This window comes from Gasterosteus aculeatus, chromosome Y, assembly GCF_964276395.1.
Source record: "Gasterosteus aculeatus chromosome Y, fGasAcu3.hap1.1, whole genome shotgun sequence".
Lineage (NCBI taxonomy): Eukaryota > Metazoa > Chordata > Actinopteri > Perciformes > Gasterosteidae > Gasterosteus > Gasterosteus aculeatus.
The window spans coordinates 16,709,266-16,725,887 of NC_135709.1; the positions used below are offsets into that span (position 1 = coordinate 16,709,266).

At 42.6% G+C, this 16,622-nt stretch overlaps 2 long non-coding RNA genes across 2 annotated transcripts in view; both read left to right on the forward strand.

Moving 5' to 3' along the window:
• Positions 1-16,622, forward strand: part of LOC144391067 (uncharacterized) — a 101,737-nt gene that overhangs the window by 84,557 nt on the left and 558 nt on the right. Inside the window, exon 2 of the long non-coding RNA XR_013454933.1 lies at positions 15,874-16,444. This is a non-coding gene — a long non-coding RNA (uncharacterized LOC144391067). The remainder of the gene's footprint in view (positions 1-15,873; positions 16,445-16,622) is intronic.
• LOC144391068 (uncharacterized) lies at positions 1,296-12,279 on the forward strand. The gene is made up of 2 exons (XR_013454935.1): positions 1,296-2,335; positions 9,026-12,279. It is a non-coding gene; the product is annotated as an uncharacterized LOC144391068 (long non-coding RNA).

Here is a 16,622-nt window from a genome sequence, read left to right on the forward strand (position 1 = left end):
TGATTATTAAATAATGTAGAAAAATGTTCTAAATTGCTACATGTTCATTTCCATATGTTCTGCAATTCAGTCAGTATTGAGGCATATTTCTGTACCATCTCTGATTAAACGTTTATTTTGGAGTATCATTGATCATTTAAATGCATTCCTCAGGAGAATAAAGCTTTGAGCAGAAGCTCAATCCTGGAGTTTTTAAGAGTATAAAGAGGATTTACTGCGCGTTGCACCTCTGTTCTTCCATTCTTTGCGCTCTTTTTCTCTCCCTTGCTCCCTGCATGGGCTCTTTGACCCTTGAAGAACACAGGAGTAACAGCCAGGAACAATTATCGTCAAAGAAAGAAATCAGGTTAAAAAACATGCACGCTTTATGTTTCTCCTTAATTTACCTATTCTTTATCTCCCTACTGTAAATCTACCCTTTGCTATGTATCATTCCCTCCCCACCACCGGGGTTCAGTCACTGAACCCCACCGGTTGATGGGTTAATCCCCCCCGCATGCTATTCTCAGTCTTATCTGGTCACCAAAGTGTATAAAATAGGCCCACTGTTAAGTGGTCCGCAGGTAATGGTAGTCTGTGTTGTGTGCTGGGGCACCCTGCTGTTTCACAGATGCTGGGCTTTATCCCAAGCAGGACTGTGGTTATTATAGAGGGGACGCAATGAGGGACACTGGTCCCCTGGGTAAATGTGCCCTGTGAAAGTGGATAAAGTCCATGATTAACACACCTTGCGTCCTCCTTCTGTTACAGGTACGTCTACACGTGCGCATGCAAACACATCTCGCGCACACTTTTTAAAGAGACATGTTTGTAGGCCTGATAGGTCGTTTAGCAACTCAACACTTATATGAATGATCAAAATGTATTTGTCCTTAAAATCCTTCACTGTGTAGGAAATTAATTATACCGGATCTGATCGACAAACAGTTCTGTCCAACAATTACACTAATCTGTAAAGACTATATTTTCACTAAAACTTGTTACAAATTCTTGTTACAGTTATTGAATGCTGTTGTCAATAACTGTTGCAAATAGCTGACTGGGTGATATGATTGGCACATGGAGTTACAGCTCCAGCATTCAGGGCAACTGCTGCCCAGATTTCAATCATATAAAATATGTCTTCATCATACAAGTTAACATTTCTGACATGTAATATAAATTAAGAAAAGATTAAAATGTCCTTATAGTTTTTAATAACTAGATTATTGTGTAATATACGCTATTTACTAAAGGCCAAAAATATGGGGACTGAAAAAGTGTTTTGAACACGTAGCTTCACTATAGGGTTTGTTAGGGATTTAAGCCAGAAGTGCACCCCTAGTCAGGGAATTATAGTACGTGTAATAATGTTTAGTGTTAGAATTGTAGTTTGTGTGTTATTAGATATTAGTTATTACATTAACATGTTAGATGAAGTGAATGCAATTTCAATCAAACACAATTCATAGTCATTTAAATCATATAAACACTGTACACATTAACATTCTGTCACAATGTGATGTTAAAACCTGGGGACGGATGCCAATTGCCGTTCTTTATGGATTTCTCCCAATTTTATCCCCAAAAAGGGTTTTTTGGGAGTTTTTTCTCCTGTCAGGTAATAAAATGAACAACTTCATGTAAGGCAGCCAACTGAGGCAAATGTCTTGAGAATTGAACCACATGAACTGTTTTAGATCTTATGATGAAGTGTGATGAACGGTGATCATTAATGATGGGTTGTTGTAATGAAAGTGTACTAGTTATAAGATGAAGACTTAAACAATGTATGCTTTGTTAAATTCACTCATTGAGGCATAAAGCCACTTTATCTGCATTGAGTGCATTGGAGTGTGAGGGACAGCTAGGACAGAGAGGTTTCAGGTTACAGCTGCAGCTTCACACCTCAACGTGGAAGGGACAATGGAGGAGGTGACCCTTTGGAGAAGAGGCCAATGATATTCAAATGCACCAAGGAAGACACACCTCAAGAGGTTTCAAAGGGCCATGGCGGGGAAAAGACTGTTAGAACTTCTCCTGCAGCCGCGTTGATAAGTCACTTCAGACTTGCTCAGAGGATTCTCTATTTCGCGAAATATTCCACTGTTCGCTTAGTATTTCACTTTGTAATTGTAATCCCTATTACGTTGTTCAGTTATTAAATAACTTTTGATTTTTGAATTTAAACGAATTGACTCATTCGTGTCCTCGTTTCCGGCCGGGACGAGAACAGAGGATTGAGTCCTCCCTCGAGAGCTTCCGAAACCTTAACAGTTGGCGCCCAACGTGGGGCTCTCGTTGGGGGAAGGCGTTGCTGAGAGGTTTGACTGCAAGTACCACGGGTACAAACAAGGTAAAACAAACTTTTTCATGAATTCTGTGATAGGTAGGTTTAGGAAGATTTAGAGTGGTGCTGGCAGTCGGCCATGAGGCAAGGCCTTAGATGCTAAAGACTAAAGGCTAGTACATTAATGACTTGGGTGAATATAATAAGCTGATATTGAATAACAGTGGGGGCATACTTTTGCAAAGTGAATGCGAATGGGAGCCGGCTTTTAGAAATTCCAAACACGCGCGTTTGGTGCGTTCAGGTACACACTTAGAGCGTTAGAAAAATCCAGGCGGCGAACTGGTCTGCTGAGACATAAAGACCAGCAGGATAAAATCATACAAGTAGACCCGTATGGGATTGGTTAGGGGGTTCGCATGAGGTGTGACGATGCGCATGTTGTCCACTAGGTTTCCCACAATAATTACGGCGTCTTTAGAGAAGACTCTTCTCTTCATTTCCCCTCTCTGTGCATAAAGTCCTTCACAATTAGGTATTGCAGGATTTAATAGATTGGGGGGGGGGGAGCTTGCTCTACGGGATTGGCTTATGCGAAAATCCAGCGGCGACTGGTTGAGTTTATGGTTAAAGGTAATCCAGCGGCGACTGGTTAAAAGGAAATCCAGCGGCGACTGGTTAAAGGTAATCCAGCGGCGACTGGTGGAGGTTATAGTAAAGGAGAAATCCAGCGGCGACTGGTAAGATCTGCTTAACATTTTCCACCCTCTAGAAATCCTATGAATTAGGTATATAGGTTGTCTAGAAGGGGGTGGGTGGCGGATATGCGCTTTAGTGTAAATGATAGTGTATATACATCTGCATGTGGTGTGAGTGTGAGTGAGTGTTAGTACGTGGTGCGTGAGTGTTTGAGTTGCGGGGTGCATGTGCTTGATTGATGTATGGATGTTCCAAATTATGTTTTAATACGTGTATGTGATTGTTTAACAGTGTATATATATGTATAGAATCCGAACCGGAGACTGATCATCTCCGGCGTCGGGTTGTAAAACCGTAGCATATTAAGGTGTTGGTGAGTAGTCCAACCCGGACCACGTGAGGCTGCCTTGCTAGCGGCTAACGGGGTCTCATTGGTAATTCCACTGGGGAAATAGCGGGGCTTGAGGGGTGCTGATAGCTTGACCACGTTGTGGGTTAGCAGTTAGCTTGAGCCCATTGTCCTTTGCTACGCCGGCACACGGCGTTTTACGATCCATGACCGGAAGCGTCGAGGCATTTCCTCTTTGGTAGTTCTGTGTTCGATCTTCAGCTATCGGCTGAACAGCGCCTCATGTGGTTGGAGTAAGTGCACATCATGAGGGGAAGCCCCTGAGTGTGCCATCTGGTGGGTGTAAGAGGGAATTACAAGAGGGGGAGTTCAATTTCTTCACTTGCCGTGTTCGGACGTTGACTTTGATGCACATTTGCCTTTGCTTAATAGGACAGTGCAAAGATTGATACGACAACTTGACGGATATCTGGATTGGTGTTGACGTTTAATTGAAATAGTAAAGTGCTGTATTGTTACGTTGAATATGGTTTGTAATAGTCCTGCATTTGTTTTGGATTGAAATTGGAGATTGAGCTAATTTTGATGTGGTGCTTTTGTGGACCTGTTATGAATTGTTTGATTTCGATCTCCAATGTTTAGCTGAAACCAGATTGACTGTCATTGCATTGTCTCTGGGTTGGGGGTGGATCGTTGTTTATATTGTGGTATAATCTCTGGCGACATTTGTGGGGGAGTGCTTCTGCTATACTTCCTGATTGATATTGCCGGCAGTTTGACTGTATCATCATAACTTTGAATAATTTTGTAACCTTGATTAATAATTTGGAGTAATTCATTTTTAGACATCAAGATTAACTTTATTGAAGTTTAATTTTTAGACTTTTGAATTTAGAATGAAGATTGAGTTTTGATTTGAGATATAGTTAATTCTTTCTCTTTTTACTCTGTACAATTGTAATCATAGTCTTTTGCATTGATCATTGATTATACTAATTTTTGCAGTTCCGTGATTGATTTGATTTTGAGGTTAGAGGTACTGATAAGTTGATTTAACCTAGTGGTCTAACAAGATAGTTTTAGTAATTACACAGCAGTTATTGAACTGATTTGATGTTGTAAATTGTCCTCCTTACTTTTTAGATTTGGTTATTTGTTTTACTGTGTCGATTCTGGTCGATAGTTCAATTTGACATTTCCTCGGACAGCTGTTAGGGGTGACTTAGTTTGGGTTTTTCTTACAGTTAGTGACAGAGTACCACCTAGGACAGAAGGGACAGCATAGCGGTTGTTTAGAGTATTCCAGGTTGCATGATGGCTGCGCTTACGACTCAGGAACTGCTTGTCAGGGCCAGAGAGGAGGAAGCAGGTAGCTGTGAACATGGCCGTAAAACACCAAGTGAATACCAGGAGGCCGCAGAGGAGCTGTATATTACTTCAGGACTCCTGTCTATCAAAATACACGTGCAGAGGACCCATCCAAACAACGACAAAGAAGAAGAGGTTGCTGATGGAGGATGTCATCACAATAGACATTGTATCCTGGTGAAGAAGACTCCAGACCGCTATGCAGACTACATTCTCCCGAGAGCTGCGGAGACAAGGAGGCAAGAAGAACTGGGGACGATGACGCATCGACTCCTGAAGATCCAACTGGCAGCAGCAGATGCAGAAGCAACGAAAAAACAGAGAGTCAGGAAACAACTGTCGGTGAGAGATGAACAACCTCAATACCCCGTTCCTCCAGAGGCCCAATATCCAGCCCCAGCAGTCAGAGACCGTTCAATGGTTGACCAGCAACCACCACCTCAGCGCAGAGGCAGAGGACGTGGAAATAATAGGGGAAGAGGAGATGAATGCTACTTATGCGGACAGACGGGTCATTGGTCAAGAATATGTCCAACGAACATGCAGTTCAGTGCAGCTCCTCCACGGTCTTCCCGTCAAATGCAGCCCAGGCAGAACCAGAGGTTGGGCACACCCCAGCCTCCACCTCCCCATATGTGGTGACCACAGCAACAGATGCCACTTGCTTTGATGGAGACAAAGCAGACGAGCCCTAAACAACTAACTGGTGACACACCGACCCCCGCTGCTTTCCAACAGCTCAGATAAGCACCCTCGGCCTCCACGGTTTACGACTCACATTCCAGGTAGAAAAATGGAGCCTAGAGATTATACACTGCTGAGAGTGTCAGCTGAAACTAGACTTAAACCCGTAGGGAAGATTGATTTTAAAAAGGGGAAATCAGTCATTGAAAATTAAGACACAAGGTTGTGTAAGATTTAAAGGAGGAATGAAGGTGATAAGGAATTAGGAGAGTTGTTGTATATATTGTCGATTTTTTGGATTAATGTTTGTAGTTTTTCGAGTTTCCTCCTGAATTCAGAGATGGGCGGTAAATTGTTGAGTGCTGCTATTGAGTGTATAGTGCACAATACACTTGATACAGTATCTTGATGATTGAAGCAAATGTCTGATCAAAGGAACATTTATAGCACCAGTACACGAAATATGGAAATTTGTTACAGACGGTCATCCTGTAATGTTCAGAAAGTAGTACACCCTTACATTTGGATACGCTAACCATGAGAGGTTAGTGATCTATCAGTAATGAATGAATGGATTGGATCAAGCTGAGCATGAGCTGAGTTTGTGTTTGCAGGTAACAGACACGTCTCCCACCCTCTGCTTTGCTTTTGGGCTGAAGAGCAATAAAAGTGGAGATTAACACTGGAGGGGGGGGTCTGGAACAGATGGGTCTGATGCTAAGTTGATTTATTATCTCCTGGTACTTTTTGGGATCAAGGGACTCACACTCTTCATTGTTGTTTTATGACCCTGAAGGGTTTGGAGAACCTTTGTTGATATCACCGGGGTTTGAGGTTCACATTCTGATACATTGATTGAAGTTTTAGAGACTGATACTGCAAATGCTCGACCACTTGTGAAAGTGGTCACAAAGGTCAGCAAATTGACTGTAATGATGGAGGTCTTCAGTGAGGGCATCAAATGGTTTATTTTAATGGGGAAGTAAGCAGAGAAAAGAAAAGTAGGTTGAAATGTTATGAGAGACACACGCAGGTGTTTGATAGTATGACCAAGGGTAAATGGAAGTGTAAAAATGGGAAAAACAGGTAGAAGAGTTATGCAGTAATGCATAGGTTTTCAAAGGTGATGACACATCATGACAGAGCAAACAGGCTGAAGGTAAAAGGAGAAGAAATTGACTGTGAGGGTGAGAATGTGAGGTAACATTTTGTGTATACTCGGAATGAGCAGATTGCTTCGAGGTTAGAATGAACAAAGATAACTGGGTTGGTCAATTAGTTGATGAAGACATGGAACAGTCATACACCATGAGGGTGAGACCTACAAGCAAAAACTCAAAGAGATCATTGAACGGGGACGCGAAGGCAATATTGGTGTTAATTTTTCATGAGTTGACTATGGGGGTCAATAATCAGTTATGTCAAAGATTCCAAATTTCTATATATGAATGGCTCCTCAAATCGGTTGGAAACAAGGCCGTTTGAGAAAGGCAATTTTTCAAAACAGTGTGTAAATACTCTAGGGGCAGATAAAGATATGCAGAGGCATTCTTTACGTCAACGCATCACATTCTTCATTCAGCTGAGGCTCTAATCCAAAGTGACTTGCAGGAAGTGAATTTGAACAAGAGGGAACAGAACCAGAACAGCAAGAACAAAGAAGGGATTTCTCCTTCTAAGAAAACAACATTTATGAGTGTCATCCAGGTGCTAATTCTTCAGTTGTAGTAGTAGGTAGGTATGTGTGTTTATTATGTTCATTAAGGAACTCCTTCCACCATCAGGTGAACATCAGGTGTCAGGACAAATGATGACTTTGTTGGGAGTTTAGCTCCCTGTTGGAGAAACAATAGGCAGATGCTGAGATGGGAGTGAATTAGGGACGAGGATAGATTCCAGAGGAGATGCAGAGGTTGAAAGGTGATGGCGACTCATGGTCGAGGAGGGAGTGAGCAGACCTCCCTAAACAACAACTGATAAGAGGAGGAATCCTGGGGAAGTGTCGGAGCCATAAAATCCATCCACAGGTTGTATGTCATCTAAGAGTCATTTAAGAATCACACACGGTTGGTATGGGGGGAATTATTTCACTAGGATAAATTTACTGACACATTTTTCCTCGAATACATGTGCATGGCAATTGTTAACTATGTTTTGCTTTTCAGTAGGAACAGGCGACTCCAATGCGAGACGGTCCAGATCGGCAACGACACCCAGTAGAAACGGCGTTGTGGGAGTTTTACGACGTTGTTGGATAAGCCAGGAGGTGGCCTGGGGGTTGATTAGCATCACCAAAGGCTATGTGAAGGGATGCTTTTACACCTACCTCAACATGAGGGACTGGGGGAGAACAGAATATAACTAGAGTATCTGCCGATTTGGGAACATTATTGCATGCAGTGAAAAACACAATCATAAGATTCTAAACAACAGAGATGTGTAGATGACATTGATTTAAGGTGTTAAGAACATACAGTCTTTCTATTGATGAAACAACTCACAAATTGATTGGAATGTTTTTAGGAAAACACTAGATGTTAGAGTTTAGCTACTCAAGTGGCATTTTACGGATAACAGCAGACGATGGCCAACGCAGGAAGATCCAACCTGAACTTTTCTTCCTGGAACGAATGTGTAATGACATTGCTCTTCTCATACACTGACACAAGGACTGATGAGACACACAGATGATACAATTACTCCACATTAAAAGAAATAGCTAAAACTGGGAAATAAGTGGGTAAAAGGTTGAGTTCCAGTTATGTTAAATATGCACACACTAGATGGTAGAACTTGTTTGCTTGAAGAGTTTGGTAAACCAGAAGAAAGAGCAACATGAATTGGGAGAACACACACACACACACACTCACACGCACATCTAGACACACCTACACACACGCACACATAGCTGCACCACTTGTGCTTCTCTATTCAACAGCCGATTGGGGAATCTTGTCCTAATGGGACCTCCGGTTAGCAGAGCAGTCTGCTCACAGGAACTGAGGTGATCCGAGGTCCAAGGAGGGAGCGTGAAGCTTAATCACACGTCTAGGATGACAGCTACGTGTCATCTGACCAAACCGCTGACAACAACAGATGTTCCAACAGAGGAACATCAAGGAGGAGAAGTATAGGCACACACATACAACGAAGGAATCCACAAACACTGAGCTAATGTGACACACAATTTCCAGATTAGAGAAGGCAAGGGAACGGCTGGGACACTTGATAAACACATATGATAAGAATGTTCAAACAAACATACGCCAACGATATTACAGTAACAGAACTTGAGGATTTTGAATTCAGAGCGGCTATTCGGTTGCAATGACCAAGCATCACCAAGATAAAACTAAGCAGCATTAGACACATTCACGGGGGAACATTTGGACAGAAGGAGGGGAGAGCGGTTTTGGCTTATCACAGTTCTAAATTAGATCCCATAGAACTAGGACAAGTAGGCTGCACCAGACATTTGGCCGCAATAGCTCGAGCGGTACAGAAGACTGCATACTTGGTAATGTGTCATCCTTTGAAGGTCCACACAGACCACGGTGTTGTAGCTTATCTAGACACACAAGCTTTCACTCTGACAGCTATGAGAGGGGCTAGGATATCTGGTATATTGACCCAGCCCCATCTCTCTTTCACATCAGAAGGTGTGAATATGACATCTGGATTGCCACCTACTGAGGGTGGTCATGACTGTGCAGAAGTAGCTAGGAAGGAGACGAAGGTGACGAACGCAGAGACAGCCGCCAGCCAAGGGAAGCAGGTTCCAGTCATACCGCCAGGAAGCTGGGTGTGGATTAAGGCCCATAAACGCAAGTGGAGTGATCCAAGGTGGACCGGTCCTTGGGAGGTAGTATTGGCAACGTCACACTCGGTAAAGGTGAAAGGTAAAGCGGGAGCCACTTGGCATCATCTCACACATTGTGCACCTGCTAAGGCACCAAGCCAAACCCTTGCGGAGACCCGATTAAATACCAGGCAAGTTAATTCAGAGCCAAAAGACACAGGAGGGGACAAAGCAGCAGAAAATGTCTCGCCCACAGCGTAAGTATCAGTTGGTAGTAGGGGGTTCAAGTTCAGTTCGGGGAAGTGCAGCTGTTCACACAGGTGACGATGACATGACGTCTGTAAGTGATCTATCCCATCCCAGTCGACAAGATGTTTCCTTACCACCTAACATCCAAGCAGCAATTGCTCTCACGTTGACATTCAAGGAAAATATAACTGCATCTGTTCAATTTGATTATTGTGATATTGCAGCCTGCGGAGTCCAAGACCTCAGGTTTTGGAGGTCGGACCAATACTTGTGTTCCACCACCAACCGATGTGGACCAGGAGTCAGGTTTGGTAAGCCAGTGGAGCAGTACGGCTGTGACTGCGAGGAGGCAGAATGGAAGTTCGCACACACTGGTAGATGGAAGTCATCTAAAACTGGTCCTAAACCTGGGCTGCAAACCCGTTTAACGATGCGGAAAAACCGATATCCAGATTTGGCTAAATGTGGGGGGGGGTTGTGCAATCCACTAATAATCACATTGAAAAATCCAGAATTGGGGGACAGTGGACTATACGTGTTGAAAGGAGGGACATACGATATTGAAAGCCCACAAGGGTTGTTTAAGATTGTTGTTAAACCCTCTGCTAACAAACAGGAATCCACTGCTGATCAGGTTGGAGCTGAAGCTGACACTTCTTGGGAGGGTGTGGTAAAACGGGAAACTGGATTCTCGGAGTCTAATCTATGGCTCCAATGGGTACAGTATACTGCCACAAACATGCACAGTACAGATTGTATAGTGTGTTCTCAACCTAGGCCTATGCCCACTCCTGTACGTTCCAGAATCAGACCAATAAGTCCTATATTCAAATGTATACTGGAGCTCTTTGTCCTGCAGACTCAGCCTGTCCACCATACTTGTCTAGAGTTCCAATGGGATTATCCGCCAGCTACCTTGAGCACGCCACCTCAATTTATGGTTCCAGATGGTACATTTGATTGCATAGTATCAGAGATTACGGGAGGGATAAAAGTAGGTGACATTGTAGGAGTAAACTGTACCACAGTTCAGTTTGCTAATGTCACTCGATATTCAAGTGTGTTGAATCAGACGATTTCCAGAGCCGACCTCTGGTGGTGGTGTGGAACTAAGGTTATTTATCCAACGCTGCCAGCTAATTGGACGGGTACTTGTGCATTAGTGCAGCTTATCATGCCATTCTATGTCTTTCCAGTGAAGGAGACCTCATTTCAAGACTTGATTTCACCACACATCCTCACAAGGAGAGCGAAGAGATCCACTAGTCCTGCGGGCTCATTTGATAGTCATGTGTACTTAGATGCCATTGGGGTGCCCAGAGGGGTGCCTGATGAGTTTAAAACCAGGAATCAAATTGCGAGCGGCATAGAATCCTTTTTCTTCTGGTGGGTGACAATCAATAAAAATGTAGACTGGATTAATTACATATACTACAACCAGCAGCGATTCATAAATTTCACCCGGGATGCCATAACAGGGCTCCACGAGCAGTTGGATAAGACTAGTTTGATGGCATGGCAATATAGAATGGCACTGGACATGATCTCGGCAGAGAAGGGAGGAGTCTGTAGAATGTTTGGATCTGCCTGTTGTACTTTCATTCCCAATAATACAGCGTCTGACGGATCGGTGTCCAAAGCACTGGCTGGACTGACAGCTCGAACCAGCAGCTGGCAGACAACTAAGGCGACGACAATCCTCTCACCAACGGGTTTGTCAGTATTATAGCACAACGGAAAAGTGCATTCCTGTCTGCGTTAACCCTTCTTGTGTTACAGTCATGATCTAGTCCACTACGGATGAAGCTGCATCTCCTGCATCCTTGGATTCCTGCAGGGATTGATCGATATTGTGTTTAGTGAGACTAGCATACAGGGAAATCAATTGCGAGTAGATGATGAGGGACAATCACTGTTGACGGATGTGACTGTATGATAATTTTTCTGTCTTTGAGAGATGCTCACAGTGAACTGTGAGCAAGGAGGGAATTGTTAGGGATTTAAGCCAGAAGTGCACCCCTAGTCAGGGAATTATAGTACGTGTAATAATGTTTAGTGTTAGAATTGTAGTTTGTGTGTTATTAGATATTAGTTATTACATTAACATGTTAGATGAAGTGAATGCAATTTCAATCAAACACAATTCATAGTCATTTAAATCATATAAACACTGTACACATTAACATTCTGTCACAATGTGATGTTAAAACCTGGGGACGGATGCCAATTGCCGTTCTTTATGGATTTCTCCCAATTTTATCCCCAAAAAGGGTTTTTTGGGAGTTTTTTCTCCTGTCAGGTAATAAAATGAACAACTTCATGTAAGGCAGCCAACTGAGGCAAATGTCTTGAGAATTGAACCACATGAACTGTTTTAGATCTTATGATGAAGTGTGATGAACGGTGATCATTAATGATGGGTTGTTGTAATGAAAGTGTACTAGTTATAAGATGAAGACTTAAACAATGTATGCTTTGTTAAATTCACTCATTGAGGCATAAAGCCACTTTATCTGCATTGAGTGCATTGGAGTGTGAGGGACAGCTAGGACAGAGAGGTTTCAGGTTACAGCTGCAGCTTCACACCTCAACGTGGAAGGGACAATGGAGGAGGTGACCCTTTGGAGAAGAGGCCAATGATATTCAAATGCACCAAGGAAGACACACCTCAAGAGGTTTCAAAGGGCCATGGCGGGGAAAAGACTGTTAGAACTTCTCCTGCAGCCGCGTTGATAAGTCACTTCAGACTTGCTCAGAGGATTCTCTATTTCGCGAAATATTCCACTGTTCGCTTAGTATTTCACTTTGTAATTGTAATCCCTATTACGTTGTTCAGTTATTAAATAACTTTTGATTTTTGAATTTAAACGAATTGACTCATTCGTGTCCTCGTTTCCGGCCGGGATGAGAACAGAGGATTGAGTCCTCCCTCGAGAGCTTCCGAAACCTTAACAGGTTGCAGACACCTTTGAAGCACAGGTTTACTTCTATATCCATGTTGGCTCTTGTGTTGGCCCCATAATGACAGACTGTTCTAGTTAAGTGAGAGAGAATAAGGTATTGTGGGATCCCCTTCTCCTTGCTTGCAAGCCCAAAACAAATAAAACCTTCCTCCAAAGGGACAGGAATAATAATTAGCATTTTGTCTTTGCAAAGAACACATTAGCGCTGATACTGTATATTGCACAGCTCGCGGTAGTCAGTGAGCATATACAGTATCTAGATACATAGCACTTTGCACACATCCATCATCCCGAGCTATTGTGCTGCTGGCCGTGCTGTGGATAATTGCATGGCCAATACCTCACCTGTGCTTTATTTCTGGCTAAGAATAAGCAGATAAATAAATAATTCTGAAATCTAAAAGGGACTTACGTTTGATGGTCTCAGCAAGTTTGCACCAACAGATTTAAAGTTGCATTGGCTCCAAGGGTTAATTTGCTTGATTTGTTTGTGGTTCCACTTCACTATGTTTGAAGAACTCTTCCTGTAAGGATAAATCAGGTGAAGAAGTGTAATGTGACCAACACTTTTGAATTCATAGCCCTCAGGTTATAGACCGGATACAAATTCATCTTATACGTTGATCCTTGTGTGTGTGTGTGTGTGCTGGAATGGCTTAGTAAAATAAGTATGGAGATGTTGCATTAGAGGAATTAAAATAGGCTCTCAACATGGTTGATGGCTAAGCCAGCAGCCAAAAGGCCAACAGTGCAGACAGAAGCAACAGTGCTGACAGACCCAACAGTGTTTACATAGGGGGGAACTGGAGCGTGGATGCAAAATCCTCCGCTCAACCGCGAGGCTGATGTATATATAATTAATTAAAATTCAACTCTTCACCCAAACTATAAATGGGTAATAATAATATTGTTCAAAAATTAATTTGAATTTCCATTCCACTGGAAAATTACTCCAATCCACTGTGCGTATGTACACTTCTAGTGAGTGAACACCAACACATTCTATGGTTTGATCTTGACAAAAAAAATTAAACCATTTTTTTACCTCCATATGGAAAGTAAATCTATAAAATGAATTCTTAAAAATATTTTCTCAATAGATCAATAGATATATTCCTTTATTAAACACAATATTAGACCTCTTTCCCCTCCACTGCCTCATTTTGTGACTCCCTCAACCTATAAAAGCATGAAAGCAGATGGCTCCAAGCAGTAATACTCTTTATTCCTCCATTTTCTCTTTCTTCCTCACTACCCTTTCTTGCCTTGGTACCAAGCGCCATTAAATCTACACAGCTTTCAAATGAAATGTGAATAGAGGGTATGTTTCCGTAAGATTGCATGGCATGATGGTTTAAATCCCATAGTAAACATGACTTTGGAAAAAAAAAGTATCTTGCGGGCTGCAAGTGCAAAAATATTTTGCACTCTTGCACTTTATACAACCTCTTCACAGAACCCAATTTGTTCCTGTGGCTTATAAAAGGTGTCAGTAGACCTCGCCGTTTTAACAGTCCTTACATAAATGAAGGATGATGGGAAATGGTGCAATTTGCACCAATGTTAAAGGATTAGTGCAGCGACGTGTTTGCATGGCACAATTTAGATAAATATTTGGACACGTGGATAAGTGGATCACAGACTTCCTGTCTGACAGGAAACAGCACGTGAAGCTGGGGAAACATGTCTCAGCCTCTTGGACCATCACCACCGGTTCCCTCCAAGGCTTTATGACGTAACTAAAAGTTCCCAAACACAAAACCTAAAACTTTGGGGGCATTTTGTTTTAATGCTCGGTATTCAAGAGATCTGCCGTTTCAGTCTGTCATGTAGTTTAATATCATCAGTTTTTCAAGCTTTGTTCTCCGGGCAAAGGCAGTCAGCATAACAAAGGAGGAGGAACATGTTGTAAGAGAAACTGCATTAATACATTGAAGGGGTGCTGGTTGAAGTCAAGGCCCGGCTTAGTTTCAGCAAGTTATTTTCATTAGGATCAATATTCCTCGATCCCTGTTTATGGACTTTTTCTTGACTCTTTCACTTTTTTATTATGTGTGTGTGTTTTAGCCTGTAGTCTAGCAACTGCAAAAAAAATCTAAAACTTAGCAACTGGCTGTGAGATGAAACCACGCCTACTTCCATATGGCAAAAGCCTCAAAGCAGCCTGTACCAACATGACAGCCAGAGATGTAAATATCAAGCACTGAATTTGATCAATTAACCGTTGAGAGGCAACAATCCTAAATTCCTCCATCTCACTCCCTACTGCTCGGGGAGTACTTCCGTCTGCTCTCCTCCTGGCAGGAGTCTTTTAGCCGCGGGAAGTTGGGACGCTAACCAGCCTGTTTCTCTGCTCGTTTTCTGTAGCTTTTATGGGAAAACCCATTGGCATAGCCAATGATAACTAAGTACAATCAAACAACTGCCCCATCTGCAGTGTCCTCACAGCAATACTATACATTAGTTATACATCATTGCTCAATAAGTAGTCGGTTTCAGAGTTGTAATGGGAAAATGATATCTGACTCTTTTAAATGCTTCATTTGTATAACCAGTTTATTAGTTGCAAGTGCTTAGATCACAAAGGCCCTGACATAAGAACTGATGTCTCCCACTTGGATTAGATGTTTCCAGCGTCATAGCTGTAGAGATTGAACAAAGTGTTTGTTATGTCTATGACCACCTTTGTTTTAGCATGTTGGGAGAGCAAGGACACGGTCAAAGAACTGACGTGTCTTACATGGATAAGATGTTCCCAGTACCCTGGCTGTAGATACTCAACAAGATGGTCAAAGGTTTCTGTTGACGCCACCGATATCTAAACTTAGGTATAAGAACTGCCTCGATGTGTTGGGGGAAAAAGGAGGTTCTTGACAGTCTACTGACCACGTAGCTGTTGTGACCCTCTTTCCCTTGCAAGGAAATAAACGGAGAAAAGACATACTTGACTCAGAGCCTTGGTTTCTTACTTAACGATTGTTTGTGCAAAATCTTCCACCACAATTTGGTGTCAGAAGTGGGATCGTTTGAAGCTCCGTCGGGACTCCGAGGACGTCTGGGAAGTGGCCACTTCAGGATCCACCAAAACGTGATTCTGCCCTATACCTCATCACACTCAGAGAGAGGGGACCGGCGACCAAAAGAGACCTGATTGGCTTCAACACGATCCGATGAGGAAGATTTTCACACGAATCGGGTAAGAAGTTGATATTCTGATTTTCAAACGGGGTTTTCTGAATTATAACGGGTGATAACAGGTTACAAGGACGGGTATTTAGTACTTTGGGATTTTTTAAAAATTATTTTGTCTCTCTCTTCTTAGAAAATCCAAATTTCGGTTATTTGATTCGGCTTCTAATGATGATAACTTGTCTTTTTATCCGGTTATTTGAAAAATGTGTATAAAATTACAAGAGTAATTATAGGAAGGCAGACAGGAACAATATCGGGGTTTTCGGACAGTAATCTGAAAACAGATATTTGCGCCCTTGAGCTTCAGGGATGACTATTGTAGAGAGATTTACGGCACCTATGACCAGTACACACACTGACTCAACTGACCCTGAACCAGACATCACAGTAAAACATTCCTTTTTGCTGTCCTCTTGCTGTCCCATTAATCTAATGGGCAGAGACCTCATGTGTTCTTTCGGCATTAGCCTCATCTCCACTCCTACAGGGTTGCAAGTGGTGAGATGCAGAGCCATTGACCAGATGGCAAAGACAGTTATAAGTGATCCAATGTTTTTTTACCAGTGGTGGCTTCCGGTTGACTCACAATCAGAACTGTCCCACCTGGCAGCATCACGCGTCCAGCCTGAGGCAGAGTGCATGGATGCTTCATATCTCCACTGCACAGCTCATGTGTCACATGGGCCAGATAAGCAATATGATGCATTATTCCTACAGGATCTGAATGATCAAATTGCATGTATGACATTGTTTTGGTCCACACTTAAATGTGCTGTTTCCGTTTCTCTCACCCCCTCTCAGCAGCACCTCTTTAATGTGGACTCTTCTTTCCCACACATCTCCTTGTCTAAAGCAGCAACAGACCAATGGAGGTGATTTGGGACCTTTTGTCGCAGCGTGCGAGGCATTGGCAGATTGGGAGGCTACACCAGATCCACTTGTGATGTGTTCTACGTCGACAGGCTTCTTCAAACAGCCATTCGCATTTTGCACACCTGCTCTCAGATCTGTTTATGTCATGGATGAAAACATATTTTCTGACACACACAC